This window comes from Pan paniscus, chromosome 3 (assembly GCF_029289425.2).
Source record: "Pan paniscus chromosome 3, NHGRI_mPanPan1-v2.0_pri, whole genome shotgun sequence".
Taxonomy (NCBI): Eukaryota; Metazoa; Chordata; class Mammalia; order Primates; family Hominidae; genus Pan; species Pan paniscus.
In genome coordinates this window covers 96,774,087-96,788,189 of record NC_073252.2, presented here as the reverse complement: position 1 = coordinate 96,788,189, position 14,103 = coordinate 96,774,087, and positions in this window count along the sequence as shown.

Sequence of the window (14,103 nt, the reverse complement as noted above, 5' to 3'; positions counted from 1 at the left end):
TTCATGTGAAATTTGATGTTGCTATGGTTTTCTGCCTTCTACTTGAGGAAAAGGGAAGTTTGTGTTGTCCTTTTGGGTTTGGGAAGAAAGTTCTGATCTTTAGTCGTACTTGTATGTCATGATACGTCATTGCCTAAACTTTAAGGATTTCAATCTGATTTAGATGGAAATTTCCTGGATACTAAATGAGAGAATCCATGGAAAGTGCATGCCACACACAGGCATTAGAAACATTAGCTCTTATCAGCCGGACGTGGTGGCTCACACCTGCAGGCTCTTTTTTGGTTCCATATGAACTTGAAAGTAGTTTTTTCCAATTCTGTGAAGAAAGTCATTGGTAGCTTGATGGGGATGGCATTGAATCTATAAATTACTTTGGGCAGTATGGCCATTTTCACGATATTGATTCTTCCTATCCATGAGCATGGAATGTTCTTCCATTTGTTTGTGTCCTCTTTTATTTCACTGAGCAGTGGTTTGTAATTCTCCTTGAAGAGGTCCTTCACATCCCTTGTAAGTTGGATTCCTAGGTATTTTATTCTCTTTGAAGCAATTGTGAATGGGAGTTCACTCATGATTTGGCTCTCTGTTTGTCTGTTATTGGTGTATAGGAACGCTTGTGATTTTTGCACATTGATTTTGTATCCTGAGACTTTGCTGAAGTTGCTTATCAGCTTAAGGAGATTTTGGGCTGAGATGATGGGGTTTTCTAAATACAAAATCATGTCATCTGCAAACAGGGACAATTTGACTTCCTCTTTTCCTAATTGAATACACTTTATTTCTTTCTCCTGCCTGATTGTCCTGGCCAGAACTTCCAACACTATGTTGAATAGGACTGGTGAGAGAGGGCATCCCTGTCTTGTGCCAGTTTTCAAAGGCAATGCTTCCAGTTTTTGCCCATTCAGTATGATATTGGCTGTGGGTTTGTCATGAATAGCTCTTATTATTTTGAGATACATCCCATCAATACCTAATTTATTGAGAGTTTTTAGCATGAAGGGCCGTTGAATTTTATCAAAGGCCTTTTCTGCATCTATTGGGATAATCATGTGGTTTTTGTCTTTGGTTCTGTTTATATGATGGATTACGTTTATTAATTTGCATATGTTGAACCAGCCTTGCATCCCAGGGATGAAGCCCACTTGATCATGGTGGATAAGCTTTTTGATGTGCTGCTGAATTCGGTTTGCCAGTATTTTATTGAGAATTTTTGCGTCAATGTTCATCAAGGATATTGGTCTAAAATTCTCTTTTTTTGTTGTGTCTCTGCCAGACTTTAGTATCAGGTTGATGCTGGTCTCATAAAATGAGTTAGGGAGGATTCCCTCTTTTTCTATTGATTGGAATAGCTTCAGAAGGAATGGTACCAGCTCCTCCTTGTACCTCTGGTAGAATTCGGCTGTGAATCCGTCTGGTCCTGCTGGACTTTTCTTGGTTGGTAGGCTCTTAATTATTGCCTCAATTTCAGAGCCTATTATTGGTCTATTCAGGGATTCAACTTCTTCCTCGTTTAGTCTTGGGAGGGTGTATGTGTCGAGGAATTTATCCATTTCTTCTAGATTTTCTAGTTTATTTGTGTAGAGGTGTTTATAGTAGTCTCTGATGGTAGTTTGTATCTCTCTGGAATCAGTGGTGATATCCCCTTTATAATTTTTTATTGCATCTATTTGATTCTTCTCTCTTTTCTTGTTTATTAGTCTTGCTAGTGGTCTATCAATTTTGTTGATCTTTTCAAAAAACCAGCTCCTGGATTCATTGATTTTTTTGAAGGGTTTTTGTGTCTCTATCTCCTTCAGCTCTGCTCTGATCTTAGCTATTTCTTGCCTTCTGCTGGCTTTTGAATGTGTTTGCTCTTGTTTCTCTAGTTCTTTTAATTGTGATGTTAGGGTGTCAATTTTAGATCTTTCCTGCTTTCTCTTCTGGGCATTTAGTGCTATAAATTTCCCTCTACACCCTGCTTTAAATGTGTCCCAGAGATTCTGTTATGTTGCGTCTTTGTTCTCATTGGCTTCAAAGAACATCTTTATTTCTGCCTTCATTTCGTTATGTACCCAGTAGTCATTCAGCAGCAGGTTATTCAGTTTCCATGTAGTTGAGCAGTTTTGAGCGAGTTTCTTTATCCTGAGTTTTAGTTTAATTGCACTGTGGTCTGAGAGACAGTTTGTTATAATTTCTATTCTTTTATATTTGCTGAGGAGTGTTTTACTTCCAACTATGTGGTCAATTTTGAAATAAGTGTGATGTGGTGCTGAGAAGAACGTATATTCTGTTGATTTGGGGTGGAGAGTTCTGTAGATGTCTATTAGGTCCACTTGGTGCAGAGCTGACTTCAATTCCTGGATATCCTTGTTAACTTTCTGTCTCATTGATCTGTCTAATGTTGACAGTGGGGTGTTAACGTCTCCCATTATTATTGTGTGGGAGTCTAGGTCTGTTTGTAGGTCTCTAAGGACTTACTTTATGAATCTGGGTGCTCCTGTATTGGGTGCATATATATTTAGGATAGTTAGCTCTTCTTGTTGAATTGATCCCTTTACCATTATGTAATGGCCTTCTTTGTCTCTTTTGATCTTTGTTGGTTTAAAGTCTGTATTATCCGAGACTAGGATTGCAACCCCTGCCTTTTTTTGTTTTCCATTTGCTTGGTAGATCTTCCTCCATCCCTTTATTTTGAGCCTATGTGTGTCTCTGCAAGTGAGATGCGTTTCCTGAATACAGCACACTGATGGATCTTGACTCTTTATCCAATTTGCCAGTCTGTGTCTTTTAATTGGAGCATTTAGCCCATTTACATTTAAGGTTCATATTGTTATGTGTGAATTTGATCCTGTCATTATGATGTTAGCTGGTTATTTTGCTCGTTAGTTGATGCAGTTTCTTCCTAGCCTTGATGGTCTTTACAATTTGGCATGTTTTTGCAGTGGCTGGTACTGGTTGCTCCTTTCCATGTTTAGTGCTTCCTTCAGGAGCTCTTGTAAGGCAGGCCTGGTGGTGACAAAATCTCTCAGCATTTGTTTGTCTGTAAAGGATTTTATTTCTCCTTCACTTCCAAAGCTTAGTTTGGCTGGGTATGAAATTCTGTGTTGAAAATTCTTTAAGAATGTTGAATATTGGCCCCCACTCTCTTCTGGCTTGTAGAGTTTCCACCAAGAGATTCGCTGTTAGTCTGATTGGCTTCCCTTTGTGGACAACCTGACCTTTCTCTCTAGCTGCCCTTAACATTTTTTCCTTCATTTCAACTTTAGTGAATCTGACAATTATGTGTCTTTGAGTTGCTCTTCTCGAGGAGTATCTTTGTTGTGTTCTCTGTATTTCCTGAATTTGAATATTGGCCTGCCTTGCTAGATTGGGGAAGTTCTCCTGGATAATATCCTGCAGAGTGTTTTCCAACTTGGTTCCATTCTCCCCGTCACTTTTAGGTACACCAATCAGATGTAGATTTGGTCTTTTCACATAGTCCCATATTTCTTGGAGGCTTTGTTCGTTTCTTTATATTCTTTTTTCTCTAAACTTCCCTTCTCACTTCATTTCATTCATTTGATCTTCCATCACTGATACCCTTTCTTCCAGTTGATCAAATCGGCTACTGAAGCTTGTGCATGCGTCACGTAGTTCTTGTGCCTTGGTTTTCAGCTCCGTCAGGTCCTTTAAGAACTTCTCTGCATTGGTTATTCTAGTTAGCCATTCGTCTAATTTTTTTTCAAGGTTTTTAACTTCTTTAACATTGGTTCAAACTTCCTCCTTTAGCTCGGAGTAGTTTGATTGCCTGAAGCCTTCTTCTGTCAACACATCAAAGTCATTCTCTGTCCAGCTTTGTTCCATTGCTGGTGAAGAGCTGCGTTCCTTTGGAGGAGGAGAGGCACTCTGATTTTTAGCATTTCCAGTTTTTCTGGTCTGTTTTTTCTCCATCTTTGTGGTTTTATCTACCTTTGGTCTTTGATGACGTTGACATACAGATGGGGTTTTGGTGTGGATGTCCTTTCTGTTTGTTAGTTTTCCTTCTAACAGTCAGGACCCTCAGCTGCAGGTCTGTTGGAGTTTGCTGAAGGTCCACTCCAGACCCTGTTTTCCTGGGTATCAGCAGCGGAGGCTGCAGAACAGCAGATATTGGTGAGCAGCAAATGTTGCTGCCTGATCGTTCCTCTGGAAGTTTTGTCTCAGAGGAGTACCTGGCTGTGTGAGGTGTCAGTTTGCTCCTACTGGGGTGTGCCTCCCAGTTAGGCTACTCGGGGGTCGGGGACCCACTTGAGGAGGCAGTCTGTCCGTTCTCAGATCTCCAGCTGTGTGCTGGGAGAACCACTACTCTCTTCAAAGCTGTCAGACAGGGACATTTAAGTCTGCAGAGGATTCTGCTACCTTTTGTTTGGCTGTACCCTGCCCCCAGAGGTGGAGTCTAGAGAGGCAGGCAGGCCTCCTTGAGCTGTGGTGGGCTCCACCCAGTTGGAGCTTCCCCACCGCTTTGTTTACTACTCAAGCCTCGGCAATGGCGGGTGCCCCTCCCCCAGCCTTGCTGCTGCCTTGCAGTTTGATCTCAGACTGCCGTGCTAGCAATGAGAGAGGCTCCGTGGGTGTAGGACCCTCTGAGCCATGTGCAGGATATAATCTCCTGGTGTGCCGTTTGCTAAGACCGTTGGAAAAGCACAGTATTAGGGTGGGAGTGACCCGATTTTCCAGGTGCCGTCTGTCATCCCTTTCTTTGACTAGGAAAGGGAATTCCCTGACCCCTTGTACTTCCCTAGTGAGGCGATGCCTTGCCCTGCTTCGGCTCACGCTTGGTGCACTGCACCCACTGTCCTGCACCCACTTTCCGACACTCCCCAGTGAGATGAACCCAGTACCTTTGTTGGAAATGCAGAAATCACCCGTCTTCTGCGTCGCTCATGCTGGGAGCTATAGACTGGAGCTCTTCCTATTCGGCCATCCAACAAAAATTATTTTAATTACATAAACGTAAACACATTTTAATCATAATATATAAACACGTGTATGTGTGTGCATGTGCGTGTGTGTGTGTGTGTGTGTGTGTGCTTTAATAAAACCATGGGAAGGTGAGTGTTTGGGGGTTTTGTTTTGCAAAGCCCTCTTTCCTCTTCCCCTGGTGCACATATGGCTGGATTTTGTCTTGATAGGGTAATGATATACAAACAAGCAAGAAACCATTTAAGAATAGAATTGATTCTTTCATAATGTCTGTTTCTAACCAGACCTGACAAATGAGGAGTGCTCAGATCTAGGTTGTAAAAATAACATTAAATTTTTGTACTGATTACGTGTAATACCATTGAAGCAGAATATTTTGATGTGACTGTTTAAACATTTCCCTGTCAATATGTAAAAACGTGTTTGTTACAATCAGATGTGGCAGGTTTCTCTCCCATCTATTCTCTTGTTTTCTGGGCCATAACAAACTAGATTAATGAAACAGCAGTCCTGGTAAGAATAAGTAAAAGGGACTCTTTTAAAAAAAAGGATAAGACTCTTTAAAAAAAAGTAAGTAAAAGAGACTCTTTAAAAACAACAACAACAAACAACTCTGTCAAGTGGTGGCAATTCTGGAAGTCTTTGATAAGGCAGAGGAAAAAGATGGAGATGCTAAGTAGTCTACCCCTTAAGACATTTTAGTACCAGACTATATTGGACTTAACTAAGGAGTTACACAAGGCCTGGGCTCAGTGGACATTTCTACCCCATCTCTAAGATTTAACCAGGTTACCTGTTTTGTATACTAATAATTTTAAAAGTTGAGTTGTTAATATTTTAAAAGTACATTGACATATGCATGTACATTTAGAAACATACAGTTTGGAGATACTTTTGTTTTATATAAATGTCACATATTTTCAGCAGCTTGTTTATAATTTTATAATATTCATATGTGATTGCTTTATTTTTGAATAGCATCCCTCCTTGCACTAAGCTCTCAGTGAGCAGAATCTGTGTTTGACTCACTGTTGTATGCAGAGTTCCTAGAACATAGCAGGTAATCAAATATTTGATGAATGAATAAACTAGAGATGGCCTGATGATAAAATAAATTTATACTGACTAAGCACTTCATACACTGTCCAGTACTTAGTCAGCATTGAAAACATATTTATTCTTTGTACTGTTATTTATTCAGCATACACCTTCTCTACAATAAAGCCCTCCTGTGCCAGTTTTACACCTAATCTATCTCTGAAGCTCATCTGCAGCATCTGTTTTTGGGGAGCCTTCCCTGAATGCCCCTTTTGGACTAGGGGTCCCACTCAGGTACTCCCATAGCATGTTGTGTTTCTCTCTATCACAAGATTTGCCAGTAATGTGTCTCTTTCCTCCCCAGATTGTCAGCTCCCAAGGGCAATGACATGTCATATTAGGCTTGGAATCTCCAGTGCCTGGAACACTCTTTGAAACATAGCAGGTGTTCAATAGATGTGTAATGAATCTTATTAAATCTCAGTTTCTCTTAGATTTGTTGCAACATGGTTTCTATTAGTCCATTTATGAAATTTGGGAAATACTAGCTTTATTAATAGCTTTTGCAAACCATCTCTTAAGAGTTGTATGACTTTGGCATATGGCTAATATTCATTTTGTGTTGAAACTTTCTAGCTTCAGAATGAAAGATGATATATTCTGGTAACCTTGTACTCCTCTTTGGGAAGTCTGTTCTCTCCTATACACTGACTAAACCTATTAATTTGGCTTTTGAGAAATCAAATACATGGAGACATAGAGTTGAAAGGGATTTCCTCCTCCAGTGACTTGCCTAAACTACCCATAACTAATGGTTGCTGAGCACATTTTCAAAGCTCTCCAGTGATGGTAATGACAGAGTTTAATCACCTTTGCAGCTGAGTTCTGCCTTAGGTCAAAGATAATTCTCTGGTTGCATTCTAATCCAATTTTGTCTGGTTTTCATCTCTATAGAGACAGAGAAAAGCCAGCTAGCATCCTTCTCAAAATAAACCATCCTGTTCTTGAAGAAAGTTATTAAATCAGTCCTTGGCCTATAGTTTTCAAGGTGAAGGTAGTTCAACTTCTTTCACCTTTCCTCCTAGGTCTTATCCTTCATCCTCTGAATGGTTTCTGTCATTTCTCTCTGGATCTTTTCCAACTTCTCTGCCACTCTCTAGAAATTCAGAAACCACAACTTGACTCAACATTAATAAGCGGCTGACCAATGTTAAATATAGAAAAAATTATAGGTTCTCAGCTTTGTGTGTCGTGCTCTGTCAGTACATGTCATGGTAGGAGAATGCCATTAATCTAGACATTACTAAAGCATCATTTGTGATATCCTAAAACAAGGTTGAATAAGGATTTACCACTTTAAAAATAATCTTCTCCATAAATACAATAAAGAGAAGCACAGGAAGATATTTAAAATGCTTACAACAATATACTATTTCAGGAATTTGTAAGTGAAAAATAACCAATATCACACATTATAAGCTGTTTTCAACTTTTCACTAGACCAGTTTGCCTAAGGAATTCTTTTAACGATTGGTTTAGTAAATCAGATTGTATTTCTGTGGGTATTTGAAAATGATACTGCATTTTGACACTGAAATCATTTTGTTCATTAGAGCTTTTATTAATTCAATTGCCTTCCAAGTTTCTCAAATTTAGTATTTTTCTGTATTTTAAAAATTATAATGACATATTTTTTAAATCGCTGTTTTTTTTAATTTTAACTTTTTTAGAGACAGAAACAGTCTTGCTCTGTCATTCAGGCTGAAATGTAGAGATATAATCATATATCACTGCAGCCTCAAACTCCTGGGCTCAAGTGATCCTCCTGCCCCAGTCTGTTGGGTAGCTAGGACTACAGGTGCATGCCACCACATGCAGCTAATTTTTAAATTTTTTGTAGACATGGGTCTCACTATGTTGCCTGGGCTGCTCTTGAACTGCTGGCCTCAAGTGATCCTCCCACTTCGGCCTCCCAAAGTGCTGGGATTGCAGGCATGAGCCACCACACCCAGCCAATAACTGTATTTTCTTTATTATTATTATTATTATACTTTAAGTTTTAGGGTACATGTGCACAATGTGCAGGTTAGTTACATATGTATACATGTGCCATGCTGGTGCGCTGCACCCACTAACTCGTCATCTAGCATTAGGTATATCTTCCAATGCTATCCCTCCCCCCTCCCCCCTCCCCACAACAGTCCCCAGAGTGTGATGTTCCCCTTCCTGTGTCCATGTGTTCTCATTGTTCAATTCCCACCTATGAGTGAGAATATGCGGTGTTAGGTTTTTTGTTCTTGCGATAGTTTACTGAGAATGATGATTTCCAATTTCATCCATGTCCCTACAAAGGACATGAACTCATCATTTTTTATGGCTGCATAGTATTCTATGGTGTATATGTGCCACATTTTCTTAATCCAGTCTATCATTGTTGGACATTTGGGTTGGTTCCAAGTCTTTGCTATTGTGAATAATGCCGCAATAAACATATGTGTGCGTGCGTCTTTATAGCAGCATGATTTATAGTCCTTTGGGTATATACCCAGTAATGGGATGGCTGGGTCAAATGATATTTCTAGTTCTAGATCCCTGAGGAATCACCACACTGACTTCCACAATGGTTGAACTAGTTTACAGTCCCATCAACAGTGTAAAAGTGTTCCTATTTCTCCACATCCTCTCCAGCACCTGTTGTTTCCTGACTTTTTAATGATTGCCTTTCTAACTGGTGTGAGATGGTATCTCATTGTGGTTTTGATTTGCATTTCTCTGATGGCCAGTGATGGTTAGCATTTTTTCATGTGTTTTTTGGCTGCATAAATGTCTTCTTTTGAGAAGTGTCTGTTCATGTCCTTTGCCCACTTTTTGATGGGGCTATTTGTTTTTTTCTTGTAAATTTGTTTGAGTTCATTGTAGATTCTGGATATTAGCCCTTTGTCAGATGAGTAGGTTGTGAAAATTTTCTCCCATTTTGTAGGTTGCCTGTTCACTTTGATGGTAGTTTCTTTTGCTGTGCAGAAGCTCTTTAGTTTAATTAGATCCCATTTGTCAATTTTGGCTTTTGTTGCAATAACAGTATTTTCTAATTGATTTTTTTTCTATTTCCTTTTAAGTTTTTATTTGTGAAACGCTGCTCCCCAGAATAGATTTTCACATTCTCTGTTCCCATTTTACCTGGAAATATGCTGTAGTGCAGTAGTGTTGCTAGCAATTGTTGGCACCTCTCTGAAAAGAAGGTTGGCTCTTAAGGTGTCCCTGGTTTCCTTTCCATGTTCAGTTGCTCCTCATCTACTTTTGACTTTTCCAGCTGCCAAGTGGATGAGAAATGGGTTCAGAGACAACAACCCTCTGTTCTATAAGATTGCTAAATTTCACTATTAATTTGTAAGTTTTGACCTCAGTTTCTTTTGTTCTTCCAAGGACTAGCTGTACTTCCCCAAGTAGTTCTTTTACCAAACTCCTTCCTATTCTTTTAAAAACATTTGTATATATCATATTGAAAAGACTTTATTTGGATTCATGAAATAATTTGTTTAGTTATTTTTTTCCTAAGTCAGTTAGATTCTGTTAAGTTTAGATTCTCTTTTATTTAATAGTTTTCCTAAAAGCCAAATTGCATACAAGGACTTGGATGCAGATATTCTGTTTGAGAGGTTATCTCAAAGATTAAGAAGGAGGGAAAGGGTCTGGGTGCAGTGGCTCATGCTTATAATCCCAGCACTTTGAAAGGCCGAGGCCGGTAGATCACTTGGGGTCAGGAGCTCGAGACCAGCCTGGCCAACATAGTAAAACCTGGTCTCTACTGAAAATACAAAAACTAACCGGGCATGATGGTGGGTGCCTGTGATCCCAGCTACTAGGGAGGCTGAGGCAGGAGAATCACTTGAACCTGGGAGGCAGAGGTTGCAGTGAGCTGAGATTGCACCACTGCACTCCAGCCTGGGTGACACAGCGAGACTTAGTCTCAAAAAAAAAAAAAAAAAAAAAAAAAAGGGAAAAGGAAGAGTGAGAAAGGGAAGGAGGAAAAGCAAATATAGTACATTACCAAGGTCTAGCCATGGACAGTGGGGATTCAATTTCACCCAGAGCTCTGAGAAGCATATGGTGTTCCTCCCAGGACTGTCCCCTGAACGACAGGAGGCCAGAGCATGTGTCCATCAGTTCCCATCCTTCCTTACTTGAGGATTGCTCCGAGAGATGTTAAGTCTCTGACATTTCTGGTCTTCCTTGTGCATAGGCAGATGCTTGTGGCAGGCATTGGGACAGGCCCTGAGGCTGAAAATGGAAAGATATCACAGGCAGGTATCTGAGGGGAGGCCTAAGACTGCACAGAACTGTCCATTACCCTTGCTCTGCGATTAAAAGTGAGATGAGGGAATGTGGCATGGAGCACAGATACCTTACCTTAAGCTTTCATATTGTAAACATATATGATTCATAAGAGCCCTCAGAACAAGTAGAGCTCATGATTGGCCTCCTTGTGAACAACTAATTACACTGAAAAATTGGAATTTGGGAGCAATTTCTAATCTCTTTGGAATTAAAAAAAAAATCAGCTTTAATAAGAATCCATATCAGTACCAGGTTACTTACATCAGCAAAGCCATGGAAATAAATCTCCTTTTTCTCCTCCCCCAAAGTTACCATAAAAAGCAAGACTCAGGCAGAAACCAAATACAGCTTTCCAAAGAGACCCTGGGAAAGAACCCGAGAGTAAACTATACCAAACAACAGGGGCTCCAGGACCCAAGGAGCCCACAGGGGCTCAGCTTGGTGTCCTGAGCCCCTGTTGATTCATGCGTCTGGGGCATCGTTTTTATTTGAGAAGGAATATTTTATTACATCACACAGTGAGAATAATGTTTATTAGAAAAGATGTTAGAGTTATTTATATAATTAAAGGAAATCAACCAGACAGTGCTAGTGATTTAGAGTGTCATTATGTGTAAAGAGGGATGGTTAGTGCTTCAATTTATTCTTAGACAGTATTTCTCAAACCCTTTTGACCATGATTGACCCAGAAAAAGACATACATTTTACACAATGACTCAGGAGACACATATATACGTATATAACTGATAGAAAAGTTCCACAAGATAATCCTTCCTACATGCTGTGCTTTATACTCTGATATTTTCTATTCTATTTATTCTATCTTATTTGTTCTATTCTTTTTTTAAAATGCTAGTCTAGACTCACTAGATTGTTTCTATGACCTACTAGTAGGTCACAAACTGCAGTTGGAAAAACACTTCCCTAGGGCACCATAGCTTTGCACTCACAGTTCCACAACTGATTTGTTTCCTTCCATGTCATAAATCAATGTACATATAATTTATTGCCTACTATCACCATGGAATTGTTTTCTTATCCAGCCTTTTTTCCCTACCAAATCTTTTTCCTTCAACTAAGAGTGTTATAGTATAGGAGCTGCTGTTTTGGACACTTTGGAAACATTTCTAAATCCTTTGGTACTTCACTCTAAAAAGGACAAGTGATAAGACTTACAAAAGAGCATCCTGGAGTAGGATGGTTCAAGGTGCAAGAAACAGACATCCCATCACCAGCTATCCTAAATAATACAGAAATACACTACCCCACAATGAGAGAGTTCATAGACAGGCTTGGTTGCTTCAGTGGCTCAGTGATGTCACCTAGGACCCTGGTTCCTTCCATCTCTCGGCTCTGCCAACCTCCCTGTTGGTTCATTCTTAGGCTGGTAACAAGATAATTGCAGATGCTCCGGGTATCACATTCAGGCACAACTACATCTAAAGGGGGGGAAAAAAGAGTGATTCTCTTCTACCAGTGGTTCTTTTATGGAGAAGCTCCCAGAAGATGCCTTGTCATATCCTGTTGGCTATAACCAGGACACATGCCTATTCCTAAATCAATAACTGGTAAGGAAGATATTACCTTTCAACCAACGAGTTTATGGAGAAGAAAGAGACACCTACACAATTAAGTCAAAAATCTTTGAAGTTATCATTGACTCTCCCATTTTTTTTTCATATTCCACATCTAATTTGTCATCAATTCCTGATGATTCTACTTCTAAATATATCCAGAATCAGACTACTACCCACTGTGTCCATTGCTACCACCCTGGTCCCAGTCACCATAATCTTCCACTTGGATATTATTGCTATAGTCTCCAAATTGGCTTCCTTCCATTCTCCACACTGCTCCTCAGAGTACTCTCTTCTCAACACAGAGTAACCTTGCTACTCAAACAACATTATCAGGAGCCTGTCTCTCCCCACCTCTCCACAGTGCTTGTCTCCACATTGCCCATATTCAGACATACTGTCACTAAATGGGACAGCAATGAACATCAGGACTCCAGCTAACATCTTATTATCTTAGCAACCTGCTGGAAAGAGATCCTATCCCAAAAGTCTAGCCACATTTCCAACCACATGTTGTAAAACATGGCCCCCACAAATTATTGAGCTGAGCGTCAGTTTTCTTTTCTGTAAGTTGTGGATAATAATAATAATACATATTTCACAGATCACTGTAAGGAAATTTTGCTTGATGTATCTAAAGGCAACTTGCATAGGGTTTGGCCAAAAGTAGCCACTTAATATTTATTCATTGTTAATTTTCAGATATAGGTGAGTTGATTGTAGTTACTGCTTTAGAGAGCTATTGGAAATCAACATCATTTATCAATGCTTAAGAGTAGCACTCTTTGTATATTATCTTGCGCTTTGATTGTTTTATGAGAATAATTTCTTCAGTTATATTGCCAAGTTTTCCCTGTGAAATAAGGTAGATAAGGGATGGTTTTAAAATTTGGAAAACCTAGATTCAGAGCCTGGTTCTGCCAATAAAACGTGTGGGATCTTATGCAACCGAACTACCTTCTGTGAGACTCAACTTACTTATTCGTAAAATGAGGATAGTGATACTTACCTTACCGGGGTTACTGGAAGGATTAAATGAGATGATATTTATTATTTACCTGGCACCATGTCAGGTTTAATAGACAGTGACCATTGTTATTATCAGCCTAGCATGATGTCCCCCACACAGTGACTACTCAGTAAATGCACACTTGGGATTAGATTAGACACACATTCCAGACCATCAGGTTTGGTGGTTCACACCTGAACTCTTGGGGCAGTTCTGCCTCCATAGGTATTTCTACAAACTCATTCTTCTTAAGAATTTCCTTGGACACAGAGTTCTGCACAGTCAGGTGTACAAGACACTTCTTTGGTTTAATAACTACCCAAAAAAGATTCATTTTATCATAGTTTTTCTTAAGCTAAATTTTATTTCACATCAATAATTATTCTTGTATGTCATTTCCATCCTATACTAATCTTTTTTCTCAAGACTATTTCAAAGGGGCTATGGGGCAAAGAGGAGTCAGTAGAGAGTGCACCTGTGCCCTGACTTCTCCTAAACATTTGGTTTAGGAGAGATGTGTGTGTGGATCGAGTGTGGAAGGGGATAACCAGGTAGAGAAACAGCACTGATATTTTGGCACCAGTTGGTGATATTACCATCTTCATTCAGTAGGTTTCTCTTTTTGTCCGTGATATGGTTTGACTCTGTGTCTCCACCCAAATCCCAAATCTCATGTTTAATTGTCATTCCTATTGTTGGGGGAGGGACCTGGTGGGAGGTGATTGGATCATAGGAGTGATTTCTCTCTTGTTCTCATGATAGTGGATAGTGAGTGACTTCTCATGAGATCTGATAATTTAAAAGTGTGTGGCACTTCCCCCTTCACTCTCTTCCTCCTGCTCCACCTAAGACATGCTTGCTTCCCCTCACCTTCCACCATGGTTGTAAGTTTCATGAGGCCTCCCAGCTACGCTTCCTGTATAGCCTGCAGAACTGTGAGTCAATTAAACCTCTTTTCTCCATAAATTACCCAGTCTCCAGTAGTTCTTTATAGCAGTGTAAGAACAGACTAATATAGCCCACTTTTGGTTTATTAAAAAAATGTTTGTTGAGATCATTTAATATACTGGGCTGCCTGGTTGATTTAGAGCAATGCAGAGGCTGCAAGGCACAGCCTAGGCCCTGAAGAAACATGAGAGCTGTGAGAGAGACAGTTGCAGAGTGGATGTGGGTGGAAGGGATTCTAGTGGAAGAAAACTTGAAGGAAGAGTGCTGGGGACT